The following is a 17,119-nucleotide window of genomic DNA, read 5'->3' on the forward strand; positions in this document are numbered from 1 at the left end:
ACTACCCGGAGAGTGTGACCATGTTGTATGCATGAGACCTATTGTTGATAATTCCTACGAGCATTTAGCTACTACCGCCCTGTCAGGCTAGCAGTGAACACACTATAGTCACTTGCTTGAGAGCTTGGCGAGTCATTTTTAAGTGTGCGACTAAATTTATTGTGCAAGTGCTTCGGACGTGCGTTTTGTGTGTGGTATTCGATGCCCACGAAGCATTACAATTCTTGCATGGATTCATTCTTTTCTTACTAATCGTTCGCAATTTGTAACAGTCAATAATGAAAACTCTCCACTTGCGTCAGTAAACTCTGGTGTTCCCCAGGGGTCTGTTCTAGGCCCCTTACTATTCTTAATTTATATTAACGACCTACCAGTTAATATGTCATCATCCGTCTGTCTCTATGCCGATGATTGCGTAATATACCGTGAAATCCGAAGTAACCAAGACACGCTCACACTTCAGTCTGATATTAACTCTGTGGCTAATGAAACTAAACACTAGTAAATGTAAACACATGAGAGTAACCCGTCAGTTTAGTGAGAGTCCTTCTTACTACCTTGATGGCAACTCCTTGGAACAAGTGTCGTCATACAAGTATCTTGGTGTTAACTTAACTTCTAACCTTTCATGGAAACCCCATATAGAATATGTCACTAATCGTACTAACTGCATGCTGGGTTATTTAAAACGGAATTTTTCTTTAGCACCTGTTTCACTTAAATTGGTCCTCTATAAAACATTAATAAGACCTAAGCTTGAGTATGCAGCATCCATCTGGGATCCCGATCATATTACCCTCATCACTGCTTTAGAATTCATTCAAAATAGATCAGCTCGTTTCATTCTATCGAACTATCACCGCACCGCCAGTGTCTCGTCAATGAAGAATAATTTATCTTTACCATCTCTTTCACTTCGCCGTAAAATTTCACGCTTATGCCTTTTTCATAAAATTTATTTTCATAATCCCCTATTACGCGACCATTTCATAACTCCCCCCTATTACATCTCGCCTCGTGTAGATCACCAGCACAAAGTAGGAGTCCCAAGCTCATTAACCAACACATTTCATTCATCTTTTCTACCACGCACAGCTCAAGAATGTAACCACCTTCCCGGTTTAATTGCTGCCATAACAGACTCTAATCTTTTTCGAAGTGCCATAAATAACCATTTTTGCGCTGATTTCTGACCTGTTTGTTCACTTTTTATTTGTTTTAGTATTGCTGAATTGTTATATTTTCCCTGCCTACGCTCTCCCCCTCTGTAATGCCTTCGGGCCCTGAGGGTACAATAAATAAATAAATAAATAAATAAATAAATAAATTGCCTATGGCATTTTATCGTCTTTTTCACATTTCTGCATAAGTATATCATGTCTGTCGGGCTTGTCCCAGACTAGAATCAACATATTTCTCTCCAGAGGACATCTGAAAGACAAAGTGGAAGTACCTGAGGGACAAGTACTCCAAGGAGGCGGCCAAGATGCCAGGAACAGGGCGCAGCGGCTGTGGAACCTTGGACGTCTACAAGCCAAAGCGGATATACTTTGGCAGCTTGCGCTTCCTGACCGGCACCTCCACTGTTTCGCAAAAGTAAATTTTTTTTGTAGTTCTCATTCGCATGCAACTACACGGTCCTTTTTGTCAATTATGCAGGTCTGAGGCTTGTGGGAGCAAGTCTCCCACCACGGCCAGAGGCCGCTGCCGAGTGCCCAAACTGGACAACGGCCGAGGCGTGCAATAGCGCAAGTATAGGACAGGCACAGCAGCCTACAAAAGAAGGCACACGCCCACAGAGGAGGGAGGACGGACCGTGGCCACGGAAGCGTCCAGTTGGAACGCTCCGGCAATGTTTTACGTTGAACTTGATACTAACAATCCATTCCTGTTACTTTAATAAATGTAGTTTCTTGTATTGGAATCCCCGGCTCCGTGTTGTTCCTCCCGGATGGGCATGCAGCAAGGCAACCCTACCACATGGCGCCCAACGTGGGGCCCGAACCCACGACCCCGAGATTAAGAGTCTCGTGCTCTACCGACTGAGCTAGCCGGGCTTTTTTCTTTTTTTTTTCTTGCTCGATATAATTTATTTCTTTTTTTATCCATACAAATAACATGTTTACAACATTACACACTTCTGCGACACAATGGAGGGACCTCCCCCCGTTTTCTGTTCCGAAAACATCCCGGAAGATGGTTTTTCGCAGGATCAGACCGATGCCGATGACGGCCCGTTCCCGCACCCCCCCTCGCCGGCACACAGGCGGTACAACCTGCGACGTCGGTGACTGCTGAGAGAAGTTGTAAAGCGGTGGACAAGATTATTCCTTTTTTTTTTTTTTCCTTTTTTTCGGGTTTCGAGCGTTGTACCTCGATCGTATATCATCCCACGGGTCTGATCGCCTTTCTGAGGGGGAGAGGGGAAAATATCGCGCGATTGTGCCCACCCCAGATCCTTTATCCTTTTTTTTTTATGCATCATAGAGCCAGGGGTTACACATGAGAGTAACCCATGGCAATTGCTCGTTTTGATTCACGAAGATGGATCATGGGCGACGCCACTACAAATCCCGGGCATCTGGACACCAGGGTCCCAGGACACGTGGCGGTACCAGTCCCCGAGGCCAGCAACCAGCGAGGCCCACCCCGCGGAACTGCGGCCACTGGGCAAGAAGGCACCGAAAACTGCAGCTGCCGGCGATTCCGGAAACGGCCACCAAAGGACAAGCGCGACCTGGAGCGCGCCCTAACGCCGATACAGCGCCGCCGTCCACACCCTCGACGACGACCCCTCCCAAGGACGACCACGACAACACTGGCATCGACATGCCAGACGCTTAAGGGGGGGGAAGTGTGGGAGCAAGTCTCCCACCACGGCCAGAGGCCGCTGCCAAGTGCCCAAACTGAACAACGGCCGAGGCGCGCAATAGCGCACGTATAGGGCAGGCACAGCAGCCTATAAAAGAAGGCACACGCCCACAGAGGAGGGAGGACGGACCGTGGCCACGGAGGCGTCCAGTTGGAACGCTCCGGCAATGTTTTACGTTGAACTTGATACTAACAATCCATTCCTGTTACTTTAATAAATGTAGTTTCTTGTATTGGAAACCCCGGCTCCGTGTTGTTCCTCCCGGATGGGCATGCAGCAAGGCAACCCCACCACAGGCTACAGGAACATCAGAAAGCCAGTCCAGCACTCAAACTGTAAGTACGGTAGCATGCAATGTATTGCGATGTCTCCTCGTCATTATGTTAATGGGCTTATAGTCACGTTTCCAGGTGTCTTTCAAAAGTGCTGTCATATAAGATAGAACTTTAACTCTTTTGGTGATTTATATGAGTGACTCCACCAGTGTTGCGCAGTTGCCACTCCGGAGTGGGAATGATTCCGGGATCATTCAGCATTTTCGCAACCCCGGAATGGAATGGGAATGGAATGGCGGCGACGTTGAGGGGAATGGAATGGGAATAGAATTAGATGCCTTTTGCCCGGAATGGAATGGGAATGGAATTGGCCCGGTTCTTTTTTCTTTTTTTTTTTGTGTTTACAGTTAGCTAAACCGAGCCGGTGAGCAAGTCAATTGCTCAGAAGTAAAATGAGCGGGAAACTGCTAGCCCGCGTGGAGCCCTAACAGTCTTATACGCAAGAAAATGCAATACAAAAAAACAAGCGTCAAAGCAAAGAGCAGGGGGGAGGGGGGGGGGGGTTGTGTGGTGGTGGCGCCTTTCGAGGACGCGCAGGCGACGGGCTTCACCGGCGTTACACGAGAGCGAAGCAAGAAACCAAGCACCAAGCAAAAGAAACGAATGGAGTGGCAAAGAAAGAAACCGCCACGCGCGGCTTCTCATCAGCTCTGATAACTCGTTGAGTCGCGCGCTGCCGAAAGATGATCAGTTATAGTTTTCTTATAGTTTAAGGAGCGTTGTGTGACGGAAGAAGAAGCGATGGTCGGATTAAAGGGATAGAAGAGAACAGCAGGGGCGAGATACGCTGAGAATAAAGCGTAACAACTGGTGTCAGAAGTCGAGCTCCATTCGGGACACCGTTTTCCGGCAAGCATGGACCCTCCTCGACAATCTGAAGATGGGCTTCCGCAACCTGGAGGAGGAGCCGTCCCGCCCCGATCAGTTCCTGATCCCATTGAGCCTAACAGTCAAGCCGATGCCGCGACCGCCATTGCAGCTCTGCTGGATGTCCACTACCAGCGGGCTACCCAAGAGCTCAGGCAACGCGATGCGGCTCTCCTGGAGGTTATTTCAAGCTCCTTCGAGAGAACATGAGACGCAATCGTCGAAAGCTTTAGAACGCTGGCACAACCAAGCTCTCTACCAACCGGTGAAAATGAACTTCCACCCACGGCTCAACCGACCATCGATCCGTCTGCTACGTATCTCAAGCTATGGGCGCCACGATTTGACGGCACCGGCACCTGGTCAGCCTACGCGACACAATTTCAGATCCTCGCTGCCGCCAATCGATGGACCGACGAGCAAAAGGCACAGGCACTTGCAGTAAATCTCAGAGGTCCAGCAATACAGGTCCTTCACCACATGTCGCCAGAATCTCGTACGTCGTACACATCTCTAGTCCAAGCGTTGGAGCAACGCTTCGGTGATGGGCATCAACGCTGCCTACACCACACCCAACTGCGGCACCGGCGACGAAATTCGGGTGAGACGTTGTCTCAGCTCGCTGACGACATCGAGCGTCTTACACGCTTGTCGTTCGTGGTTTCGCCTGAAGAGACTGTGGATGCCGTTGGCACTGCGGCTTTTATTGATGCAATTGCGTCAATTGAGATTCAAGATACAGTCCGCCTTTCTCGTCCTCAAACACACCAAGCGGCCCACATTTATGCGCTAGAAGTGGAGGCCGCCCGTAATGCATCACGATTGGCTACGAGGCATCCACCTGCAGCACCCGCCTCAGTCCTACGAAAGATGATCTGTTGGAAATCCCGACAAAAAGGACACAGCAAGATGCAATGTCCCCTTACACCCCCAGATGCCCGACCAACGGGTGCTCAAGAAGCGTCACGGAAAAAAATTACTTCTGCTTGCTCGGTAGCTTCACCCTCATCCATCTACCTCCAAGGTACAGTGAATGCCGTCCCTGAGCGGGCATTGATAGACACCGGAGCGACAAACTCAGTCGTCCGATCCACTGTCTTCTACCAGTTACATCTCTCAACCATGTTTGTGGGACCTGATTCCAGTCTTCAAACTGCAGCTGGCGCTACCCTTGCAGTTTTTTGACAAGCCAATGTTCCCTTCCATGTTGGTGGCCTGCAGACGACACTACTTGTGGTCATAGCAGAAGTAACTGACGATTGCAAACTAGGAATGTGTCACGATCTTTCTCGAACGTGGACGAAGGGGGCCGAAGCACCCGCCGAGGAGAGACGACACGCAGCCCGGTTGTGAGAGTCGACGATGACTGGCCGGAGCGCGTGCGCTCAACGGCGTTTATTGGTGCGGTGAACAATGTTGCCCGCCGAGCCTGGCGGCCGCAGACGGGCGGACTGGAGGGGGGCGCCACTAACTTGTTACACTCCTCCCCCCCAGTTTGTTTTTCCTAAAAACAAAATACATGGATAAACACACACGGCCGACACCATCTCGGTGTCTGGTCATGCAAAGTCCCGGCCTGTCGACGATGAAGGTCACCCCGGCGAGTAGCGGTCAGGTTGCCTCCGCTGCCGTGCACTCCGCCTGGGCACTGGTGTCGACGGGCCAGATGTGGCAACGCCGGGCGCTGCCTGAACCGGTCGCGCTCCACCCGGTGGAGCTGCAGGGACCGGATTTGGGAGTGGCACTGGTGCCACGGGAGTGGCGATTCTTGTCGCCTCCGGGGTGGGTGGCGCTCCGCTGGCCACGACTGGTGCTGTTGGGCCCCCTGCAGGCTCGTCCTCTGAAGCGACGGCTGAGGGTGGAAGCCAGGTCCCGAGGCGAGGCCTGACATGGTCGGCGTGCCGGTGCCAGGTGGTCCCGTCGGGCATGCGGACGAGCAGCGACGAGGCACTCGCTGGTGAAACCACACACCCGGCAGACCAGGGTGGGCCAGGACGGAAGTTCCTGGCGTACACCGACGCTCCCGGCTCCGGCAAAGGCCCGGGACGGCACCCTCGGTCAGCAGCCAGCTTGTGCTTCAGCTGCTTCAGGAGCGCCGTGGACCGGAGGTCTGGATGCAAGACGTCCAGGGGGGTCTTGACCATCCGGCCCAGCAGAAGCTCGCAGGGGGCACGGCCAGTGACCTCGTGAGGTGTGGTCCGGTACAGGAACAGTACCCGGGCCACCTGCGTCCGGAAATCCCCGGGCTGGCTCCTCTTCAGCTTGTTTTTGAGCGTCTGCACCACCCGCTCTGCTGCACCATTGGAAGCGGGGTGGTACGGCGGAACCAGCATGCGGCGGATTTTATTCCTCTGCAGCCAGTCCAGGTACTCGGCGCTAGCGAAAGCGGGACCATTGTCGGACACAATAATGTTCGGCAATCCCTGCGCCGCGAAGACCTGCCGCAGCGCCGCAATGGTCGCGCTTGCCGAGGGACTGGTGACTGGCAGTGCCTCCACCCACTTGGAGAAGGCGTCCACTACCACCAGGAAGTAGTGGCCCTTGAAGGGTCCCGCATAGTCCACGTGCAAGCGGGACCACGGCCTCTGTGGGAACGGCCAGGGGGTGATCTCCACGTGGCGCGAGGCTCGCTGGTTCTCCTGGCAGACCTGGCAGCCTTGCACCTGGTGCACGATGTCCTGGTCCAAGCCAGGCCACCAAACGTGCGACCGTGCCACCATTTTGGTCTTTTCAATGCCAGGATGCCCCGCGTGCAGCAGCTGCAGCACCTTGGCCCGCAGACTTTGTGGAATCACCACCCTGGAACCCCACAGGAGGCAGCCTTGCTCCAAGCTCAGCTCGGCGGTCTTGTGGCTGTACGCCTGGTGACGCAGCTCCTCCCCTCGGGAAACCGCCTTGACCACCTGGGACAGGACCGGGTCCCGGCTGGTCGCCTGCGCCACCGCAGTCCTGGTGAGCACCCCCGGGTAGGCCCGCTCCAGCAGGAACACGTCGGCTGGCTCTGGAACGGCAGCAGGGACCTCCGGCAGGGGCAGGCGGCTCAGGGCGTCGCCTGGTCCCAGGTCCTTCCCAGGGCGGTAGACCAGCTTGTACCTGTAGGCCGCCAGCGTCAAGGCCCAGCGTAGCACACGAGGCGAGGCTTGCACTGAGACTGCCTAGTCAGGTCCCAGCAGCCCCAGCAGCGGCTTGTGGTCCGTGACTGCCTCGAACTGCCGGTCCCACAGGTACTGATGGAAGCGCTGGACCCCGAAGATGAGGGCCAAGCCTTCCTTGTCGAGCTGGCTGTAGCGTTGCTCCGCCGCATGAAGCCGACGAGAAGCAAACGCCACAGGGCGTTCCTGACCATCCTGACCCCGGTGCGACAGGACGGCTCCTACTCCGTACGGCGACGCATCCACGGTGAGGACTACAGGCTTGGCCGGGTCGAAGTGCACCAGCACTGGAGCCTTAACGACCAGCTCCTTGCTGCGCTGGAAGGCCAAGTACTGCTCCTTCTTCCAGGCCCACTGCTGCCCATCACGAAGCAGGCGATGCAGTGGCTCCAGATGCGTCGAAAGGTTGGGCAGGAACCTCCTGTAGAAGTTGATGAGGCCGAGGTAGCTCTGAAGCTCCTTCTTGCTCTTGGGCTTCGGCGCCTTGAGCACGGCCTCAATCTTGCGGGGTGCCGGGGCCAGGCCAGCCTGGGAGATGATGTGTCCCAGGTACTCCACACTGGGGGTCAGGAACACGCACTTGTCCAGCCTCAGCTTGAGACCGGCGTCCTGTAGTCGTGTCAGGACTTTGCGCAGGTTCTGCAGGTGGTCCCCGTCGTCGGTACCGGTAACCAGGATGTCGTCCAAGTACACCGCCACGTGCCTCATGCCCCTGAAGAGGTTGTCCATCTCCCTCTGGAAGATGGCTGGGGCTGAGGCCACGCCGAACGGAAGGCGCGTGTACTGGAAGAGTCCCATGGTAGTCGAAATGGTGACATACTTCCGGGCGGCATCCTGGAGCACTAGCTGCTGGTAGGCATCTCGGAGGTCGAGCTTGGTGAACTTCTGTCCCCCGGACAGAGCTGACCAGAGATCTTCTACCCGAGGCAGCGGGTACTTTTCGACGGTAGCGACGGGGTTGATGGTGACCTTGAAGTCCCCGCAGATCCTGACGCGGCCGTCTCGCTTGAGGACTGGAACGATTGGTGCAGCCCACTCGGAAGTCTTGACGGGCACCAGGATACCCTCTCGCTGCAGCCGTTGCGGCTCCTGGGTGACCCCGTCCATCAGGGCGAACGGCAGCGGACTCGGCTTGAAGAACCGAGGCCGGGTTCCCTCGGGAACGTGGATGCCGACCGTTGTGCCGGCGAAGGTGCCCACCCCCGGCTGGAACAGGGACTGGAAGTCGGTCAGGAGGCTTGGGACGTCTTTCACCACGTGCAGCGCAGCTTCTTGGTACTCCGGCAGCCGAACACCCAGCGAGTGAATCCAGTTCCGGCCCAACAGCGTCGGCGACGACCCCTTGGTTAAGAAAGGGGAAGGATTGCCTCCCTTTCGCCAAGGCGAACGCTGACTTGGGCCCGACCCTGGACCTGGGAAAGCTGCCCGGAGTAGCTGCGCAGCATGACGTCGGACGCCTCGATAGACACGCCGGGGAAGGTCCGCTTGAACAGCTTCCCGGGCATGACCGACACGCTGGCCCCCGTGTCCAGCTCCATGGTGATGGGGTGACCGCAGATTTCGACGGACACCAAGTATGGTGGCACGGACGATGAAGGCTTACTCGTCTGCCACACGTCGAAAATCTGCGGGTCCTCGGCCACGACGTGGACCCTGGCTGAAGACGAACCCGGGCCTGGTGCCGCTCGTCCCCGCCGCGTTCTCTTGCGACGACCACCCTCGCCGCGGGCTTGGCTGGAACCCGGGCTTGAACCAGGCTGCCGCCGCTGCTGCTGGCCGCCGCTCGTCCTCCCCCCTCGGCAGACACGTGCGAGGTGCCCAGTTCTCCCGCACGTGAAGCATTGTGCTTGGACGAACTGGCACCGTGAGGGGGAGTGGGCAGCACCGCAGCGGCTGCAGGCACCGCTCCTTGCCGCCATCTTGTTTACCGCCGCTTCCGTCGACGGTGAGCCGGCCGCACGCGCAATCTCGCTGGCGTCCTTTGCTGCGGCTTCTATCGCCAGCGCTGCCTTCACCGCGTCGTCCAGCGAGGGGTCGGGGAGCTCCAGGAGTCGCGTCTGCATGGCAGGGTTGTTGATGCCGCAGACGAACCGGTCCCGGAGTAGCGAGTCCAACTGGTCGCCGAAGGCGCGGGTGCTCGCTAACCCTCGTAGCGCAGCGACGAACTGCCCGAGGGTCTCCCCGTCCTGGCGGCTCCGGTTGTTGAAGCGGAACCGCTCCATAAGCGTGGACGGCGCCGGGCTGAAGTGCGAGCGTAGCGTGGCGAGCAGCTTACCCAGCGATTTGACGTGCGGCGTGGCCGGCTTGAGGAGGTCGAGCAGGAGGCTGAAGACGCGGGTCCCGCAGCTGGCCAGGAAGATGTCCCGTTGTTTCGCCTCGGGCGTGTCGTTCGCCCGGAAGAACACGTGGACCTGTTCTTCGTAGACCGGCCAGGTGGACCCATCTCCGTCGAACGGCTCGAGCCTCCCGTACAGCGGCATGGCGACAGGAGTGGGGGGCGGTGTTGCGACTCTCTCGGCGGCGTGGGCCCAACCGTGCACATTGGTGGCCTCCAGTGCCACGGTTCCTCGTCGCCAGTGTCACGATCTTTCTCGAACGTGGACGAAGGGGGCCGAAGCACCCGCCGAGAAGAGACGACACGCAGCCTGGTTGAGGGTGGACGATGTCTGGCCGGAGCGCGTGCGCTCAACGGCGTTTATTGGTGCGGTGAACAATGTTGCCCGCCGAGCCTGGCGGCCGCAGACGGGCGTACTGGAGGGAGGCGCCACTAACTTGTTACAGAATGGATTTTTTAAAGACCCACAAATGCGTGCTAGACTTTGCTCGAGGGATCCTTCACGTTGGGGCACAGGCATTTCATCTCGGCTCGGCGACTGTATCAGTGTGCTATGCGAATGGGCTGCCATTAAACTCGCTAACACCGTGTTCTCTTGGTCTCAAAACTCACCTTATACCTCTCTATGCTGCCACTGCCCCTCGCCTTCAAGAGAACGACACCAAATACCGTGGAAGCCAATACTGGCAGCTCCCGCGGAAAACGGGCGAAAAGTGATTGCAGCGCCCGTGGCGAGCTCGGAGTCTCCGCTGGCAGACAAATTCTCCGAAATGCATTGGTTTTGCCTATCTCCGTGCGAGGTGACCAACGAAAAAAAATTGTCACGGACATTCGCTGGTTTGCAAGTTAAAAAATGGGTGCCAGCTCATGAGTGAAAGACAGTCTCTTCCCGTGGGAAAGATGTTACAGCTTTCTGGGTGCAATTTCGGAGTTCTCCGGAAGAAAACATTCTGTCACAACTTATGTAAGCCAAGCAAAACACGAATGTATGCCTTCGCGCTGTTTCGAGAAAAAGGGAAATGTACAAACATTTCAGAACATAGCTTCGTTTCAACTTTATTGTTCTTATCAGTCAATTCGTTTTGTCGCTGCAATTCCCATTTCTCATGAGTGTCTTGCTTATAACCGTTTCGTCGAACAGGCGAGCTGGCTAATCCCGTTAAGATCGTCTCCGGATGAAGAAGCAGAAGTCAATTTCGAACCACGTACGTTAAGGCGATATCAGTATGCTCCGAAAGAAGGCGTTGTGCATATGCAAAGCTGACGCGATTATAGATTAACAAAAGCGGAGTTACGAAAAAAGCAGACTTCTCGCGCTTGCAAAGAAAGAAGGGGAGAGCGTCGTAGCCCCGCGAAAAAAGATGATTTCAGTCACGTTATTTACAGTGCACAAATTCCGATTGTTAGCGCGGGGACGACCAACACCTTCTGCTTCGCTGCTTCTTTACTTCTACGATAAAGGCCGACACCCGTTGAACCGTCTCCACTCTTTTCATTTTTGAGTCTTCTTTCTTTTATATTTTTGAGGCGACGGCACTCTGCCGCGTTATTTCTTCCTTCTGCTTATATGTTGCTGTGTATATTTTTTGTTTGCTTTTTTTTTTTTTTTTTTTTGCCCGACGTGTAAACAATCGCGTATCCTTGCTTTGTTTGGCTGTTTTTACTCCCTTTCCTTCGCTTCGGCGCTTACTACCCCCGGTTCGTCTGCGCTAGGCCCGGGCATTTTGAGGGCCGTCTGCAACTTTGTTGTTGTTGTTGTTGTTGTTTTCTTCCACTGTCGTCTCCGATAACCTCCTATTTTCGCCTTCGATTGAGTTTCTAATCCAAAATCGCCATACGTGCTTTTTGATATTTATTAAATATATTAAGAAGTGTAAGCTCGTTACCCATTTTTATTCGAATTTTATTTGTGTACTCCGGCCGGCACGTCTGCTACGGGTCATCGTTTGGTGATCAACCGGCCGCATTCAAGAACAAGTTTGTGCGATGTGGTGCCTACCATTGCAAGAACAAGTTTGTGCGATGTGGTGCAAAAATCTTTCTTCTGCTTCCTACGTCAACCTACGGACACCTACGTCAACAAGTACTTGAATGCACTTTAAAACTGCCTCGTCAAGCGAGCGAACGAACAACCCGCCAACGTCACTGGAAAAAGAAATTCGAAAGCAAAAAAAGGTTACTCACTGCTAGCACATATAGAAGATTGCTGCCTGCGACCAAAACATTTCTGCGACTCTTTTTTAACGGGCAGTGTGAGCTGCACTACGTTATTTATTTCCCCTGTTTTGTTTTAAGTTCGTACCTACGCCGCGAATGCAAATAAAGAAATGTACAACAAGCAGCTGAAAAAAAAAAAGGCTCGCTTTCTTCTTTTTTCATTAGTTTCGTCTGTTGCTTTCGCTTTGTTTGTCGTGAACTCAACACCGGTGGCGACCACCAGCTATTCACTTGCTGCTTTCCATTTTTCTTTCTTTTTTTCTATAAGCGCCGCAACGATCGTCGTCGTTGAAATAGTTTTTTGCTAGCTTCTTTGTTTTATTCGCCGTTGTTCGCTTCTCTTTCCCGTTTCTTCTTATTTTCGTCGGGAATAGCGACACCATTTTTTCTGCAAAGTTCGGTAAGTGTTTGCACGTTCATTCTTATCCTTACTTTTTGTTTTTTGCTCCAGCAGCTCGTGCGCTTGCTCTGCTAATATTAACGTATCGTTTTTGCATGTTTTAACGATTACGATGTAGTTCGAGTAGCTAAACGCCTTTTTTCCGCTTCCCAGACGCGTTTCAAACGCGTGTGATCCCCTGAGAGGCGTTTGAGACCGCTAAATAAACTGCTTTATCTTTGTTTATGCGCGCGTTGTTATTCGGTTGTCGTTGCAGTTGCGATCAGTAGATTCCGCTTTGCAAGCGAACTGACCGTAATAAATTGTTTCTGCTGTTAGGGTGACGATACGGTGCTTGTAAAGCTCGAGGACGTCGCGGAGCCTATACTTTTCCATTGCGACGACTGCTTCAGTAGACTCCGAGTCCGCTAGAGGCGCCACTGTCACGTTCGCCGCCGCTCCTATGTGTTTTCGGAGGAGTTTCCAGTATTGGCGAAGCTATATTGTATTTGACGACACTGTTCAACTGCAGAGTTTACTTTCACATTTTTCGGCTGTATTCAGCAGTAGCGACACTGACTTAGGAAATACCAATTTGGCTACGCACCGCATCATGACCGGTGATGCAGACCCCATTCGGCAAGCGCCTCGCAGACTACCACTGGCGAAGCGTTTAGATGTGAATGAGCTCGTTGAACAAATGCTCAGACAAGGTGCCATTGAGCCAGCCTATGGACCCTGGTCCTCGCCGGTCACCCTTGTAAAAAAAAGGATAGATCAACTCGATTTTGCGTCGATTATAGGAAGCTAAATGACATCACAAAGAAAGAGTCTTCTCCACTACCATGGACAGATGATATCCTAGACGCGCTAGCGGGATCTACTTTGTTCTTCACCCTTGATCTCAAGAGCGGCTACTGGCAAGTTCCTGTACATTCATCAGACCGCGAAAAAACAGCCTTCAACACCGGCAACGCGCTCTATCAATTCACAGTCATGCCCTTTGGGCTGTGCAACGCTCCGGCAACATTCCAACGTCTAATAGAAAAAGTTCTCGTAGGACTAACCTGGTCCGCTTGCCTTGTGTATTTAGACGACATTGTTTTCCTTGGAAAGACCTTCACCGAACACCTGACTAATCTCGAGTTGGTGCTCAAGAGACTTCAAGACGCAAACCTGAAGTTGACCCCTAAAAAACGCACCCTTTTTGATCGGGAAGATCCATATCTAGGACACGTTATTGCAGCCAGTGGCGTCTCTCCTGATCCACTGAAGTTATCAGCAATCACCGACTGGCCAAATCCACCATCAGATGCTGACGTGCTAAGCCCCCTCGGCCTGGCGACGTACTACCGGCGCTTCGTCCCTGGTTTTTCACGAGTCACCAAGAGATCTATATGCCTTGACCGAGAAGTCCAAGGTATTCAAATGGTCTACTGAATGCCAAGAGTCCTTTGACGCACTAAAGTGTGCGCTAACGTCACCCCCAGCGCTGGCTTACCCAAGAGACAACGCGCTGTTCATTCTGGACACAGATGCGACCAATACCGCGGCAGGTGCAGTACTGTCTCAACAACAGGAAGGCCATGAACGAGTAATTGGCTACTACAGCAAAGCCTTCACAAAGCCAGAACAAAACTATTGCACCACAAGACGTGAACTTCTCGCTATTGTCAAGGCTCTTTCCCATTTCAATCACTATTTGTGTGGCAGGAAGTTCATAATCCGCACAGACCACGCAGCGTTGACATGGCTTCTTGGTTTTAAAGAACCAGAAGGTCAAGTTGCCCGCTGGTAAAATATCTACAGCAGTACGACTTCAAGATTAAACATCGTGCGGGATCACACCATAACAACGCCGACGCCATCTCTAGGCGTCCATCTAGTGAGGGTTCCTGTCGACAATACATGAGCATGATTCGCCGTAATTCCTGCCTGAGTCGCATCCTCTGTCCCGTCACCACCTCCAACAGCATGTGGTCACTGCAAGAAATACAAGAGGCCCAGTCACGTGATCCTGATGTCAGCCTGTTCGTCCAGTGGAAACGAAACGGCCGTCGGCCACAACGTACTGAGATATCCCATTTATCTCCAGAAGCATTAGGCTATTGGGCCCAGTGGGACACACTAGAGTTACGTGACGAACTTCTGTACCGACGCTGGAAAACACCCACTCGTGACCGAGTCGTGTGGCAAGTACTTGCACCACCCGAATTCCGCGCCCAGATATTTCGACAGCTTCACAGCAGTCCCGAAGGATGCCATTTTGGCGTCAACCGTACCTTTCTGAAGATACGTGAGCGTTTCTACTGGTTGCAGTGCCACAACGATGTCAAGTTGTGGTGCCGTCAGTGCGATCTGTGCGCTTCGCGTAAGGGCCCACACAAAAAAGTACAGGCGCCATTGCAAGAACCCGTCAGTGGAGCACCATTTGAACGGGTTGCCATAGACGTTCTTGGTCCTCTACCAGGAACACAAACTGGCAACAGGTTTCTCCTTGTCATAGTAGACTATTTCTCAAAATGGCCAGAGGCCATCGCTATTCCTGACCAAACCGTCCCTGTTGTGACAGATGCTTTGGTAACCCACTGGATATCCCGGTACGGCGCACCCTTGTCATTACACTCAGACCAAGGAAGAAATTTCGAGTCACAGGTCTTTCAAGATGTCTGTCGACTTTTCAACATCACCAAAACTAGAACGACGCCGCTGCATCCACATTCCAATGGCCTCGTGGAGCGTTTTAATCACACCATACTGCAGCATTTGGCGATGTTTGTCAACAACCATCAAGACGACTGGGACTGCTTTGTCCCTCTGTTCCTCTATTTCTATCGAACCGCAGTTCACGAAGTCACCGGGTACACACCCGCCATGATTCTTTTTGGACGAGAAATTCGCGTGCCGTGCGACCTCGCTTTCTCAGAATCACCAGACCGTTCCTCTGACCCCGCGTCTTATGTTGATGACCTGATAATGCGTCTCGAGCGGACATACGACTTCGTTCGAGGGCGCCTGTCTATCGCTTTCCAACGAATGAAGGCACGGTACGACGAGCAAACCTCACAAGAAATGTTTCAACCGGCAGACAAAGTGTGGCTTTACAAACCTCTGCGAAAACGGGGGCTTTCGCCCAAACTACAGCGTAACTTTCAAGGATCATTCATTGTTGTCACGCGCTTGAACGATGTGGTATACCGCGTGCAATGCGATGCTCGTTCGCGCATGCTTGTGGTTCACAGAAACCGCCTTGCTCGGTACGAGGGCTGCTCAGCTTGAACTGAACTTACTGTCATTTATTTTTTGTGAGGAGATAGTGTGACGGAAGAAGTGATGGTCGGATTAAAAGGATAGAAGAGAACAGTAGGGGCGAGATAAGCTGAGAACAAAGCGTAAAAGTTGTTTAGCAGGCAGCCAACCCTGCTGCCTTCCAGGTTCATTCGCAGTGCAAAATGTGGGTTCTCTTCGGCATTAAAACAAAGCGAGATTCACTTCTCTCTTCTCCTCTTGCGCTTTGCTCCGACGCTTGTTTTTTTATACTCAATTTTTACGTGTAAGTCCGCCTCTTGGTCTTTGTTTCGATGCTTGTTTTCTGTGTTCTATGTTTTACAACGAAGTAGGTTAGAGTTACAAGCAGGCTAGCGGATTCCGGCTCATTTCCTTTGACTTGAGTGTCTGCATTCTTTGTTTCACCTTGCGCAGGTCTCGTCGGAGGTTTCTTACGCCGTTGGCACTCGTGACATGACCACGTGTACAGTTGAACAGTCTTCGGGAGTTTTGGCCAGTAGTACTTGTCACGAATCCGGGCAGGGGTCCTGCTGTAGCCAAGATGTCCGGCCGTTGGGTCGTCGTGGCACGCTTGAAAAATTTATTCTCGGAGGCTGATAGGCACAACCAGTAGCCAGGGAGTGTCGCTGGTTCCGAAGTTATTTCTGAAGAGCACGCCTCGCCGCAGGACAACGCTCGGTAGGTCCCGAGAAAAGACCCGTGAGACAGAGGCACAGAGCCTCATCGACCTTCGAGGTGGTCGATCACGGAGCGAAGTTTCGTGCCGTCGAGTTGCAGTGCCCTCATGTCGGTAGCGTTAACTGCGCCTAGAAAACGGGTGTCCTCATCGTCGTCGGCGCCGGAGATTGGAGGTTCGACTGCAGCCTTAGACAAACAGCCAGCGTCATTATGATTCCGGCCGGATTTATGCACGATGGTTACGTCCAATTCTTGCAGTCGAAGGCTCCAGCGGGCGAGGCGTCCAGACGGGTCCTTCAGGTTGGCGAGCCTGCAGAGGGCGTGGTGGTCTGTGACAACGCGGAAGGGGATCCCGTACAAGTACGGACGGAACTCGAATATTGCCCAGACGACTGCAAAACATTCCGTGTCGGTCGTTGAATAATATTGTTCTGCCTTGGACAGCGCCCGGCTTGCGTAAGCGATTACTCTCTCTGCTCTTTCTTGTCGCTGAACGAGTACTGCACCGAGACCGGTATTGCTGGCGTCCGTGTGGATTTCTGTCTCCGCAGACTGATCAAAATGCCCGAAGATAGGGGGCGACTGGAGCCTCCGCTTGAGTTCGTCAAACGCTTGTTCTTGCTCATTTCCCCACTGGAACTGCACGTCGTGCTTCGTCAGATGCGTCAGTGGTGCAGGCATTTGTGCAAAGTCACGAACGAAACGTCTGTAGTAAGCGCGCAGCCCAAGGAACCTTCGGACGGCCTTCTTGTCTGAAGGTTTCGGGAATTCGGCGACAGCGGATGTCTTTGCAGGACCAGGGCTTACACCTTGAGCGCTCAGAACGTGTCCCAACAATTTAAGCTCACCATAGGCGAACTGACACTTGGAAGGCTTGAGTGTCAGCCCAGCAGTCTTGATAGCCTGTAGCACGGACCGCAGTCGTCTCAGGTGCTCGTCGAATTCGCTTGCGAACACCACAACGTCGTCGAGGTACACTAGACAGCTCTGCCATTT

The 17,119-nt window shown here is 53.3% G+C and overlaps 1 non-coding gene across 1 annotated transcript; it reads right to left on the reverse strand.

Moving 5' to 3' along the window:
- Window positions 1-1,984: 1,984 nt before the first annotated feature.
- Trnak-cuu lies at window positions 1,985-2,057 on the reverse strand. Its single transcript has one exon. It is a non-coding gene; the product is annotated as a tRNA-Lys (tRNA).
- Between the last annotated feature and the right edge of the window lie 15,062 nt (window positions 2,058-17,119).

Source organism: Ixodes scapularis, unplaced genomic scaffold (assembly GCF_016920785.2).
Source record: "Ixodes scapularis isolate PalLabHiFi unplaced genomic scaffold, ASM1692078v2 ptg000490l_1___fragment_2___debris__unscaffolded, whole genome shotgun sequence".
Classification (NCBI taxonomy): Eukaryota; Metazoa; Arthropoda; class Arachnida; order Ixodida; family Ixodidae; genus Ixodes; species Ixodes scapularis.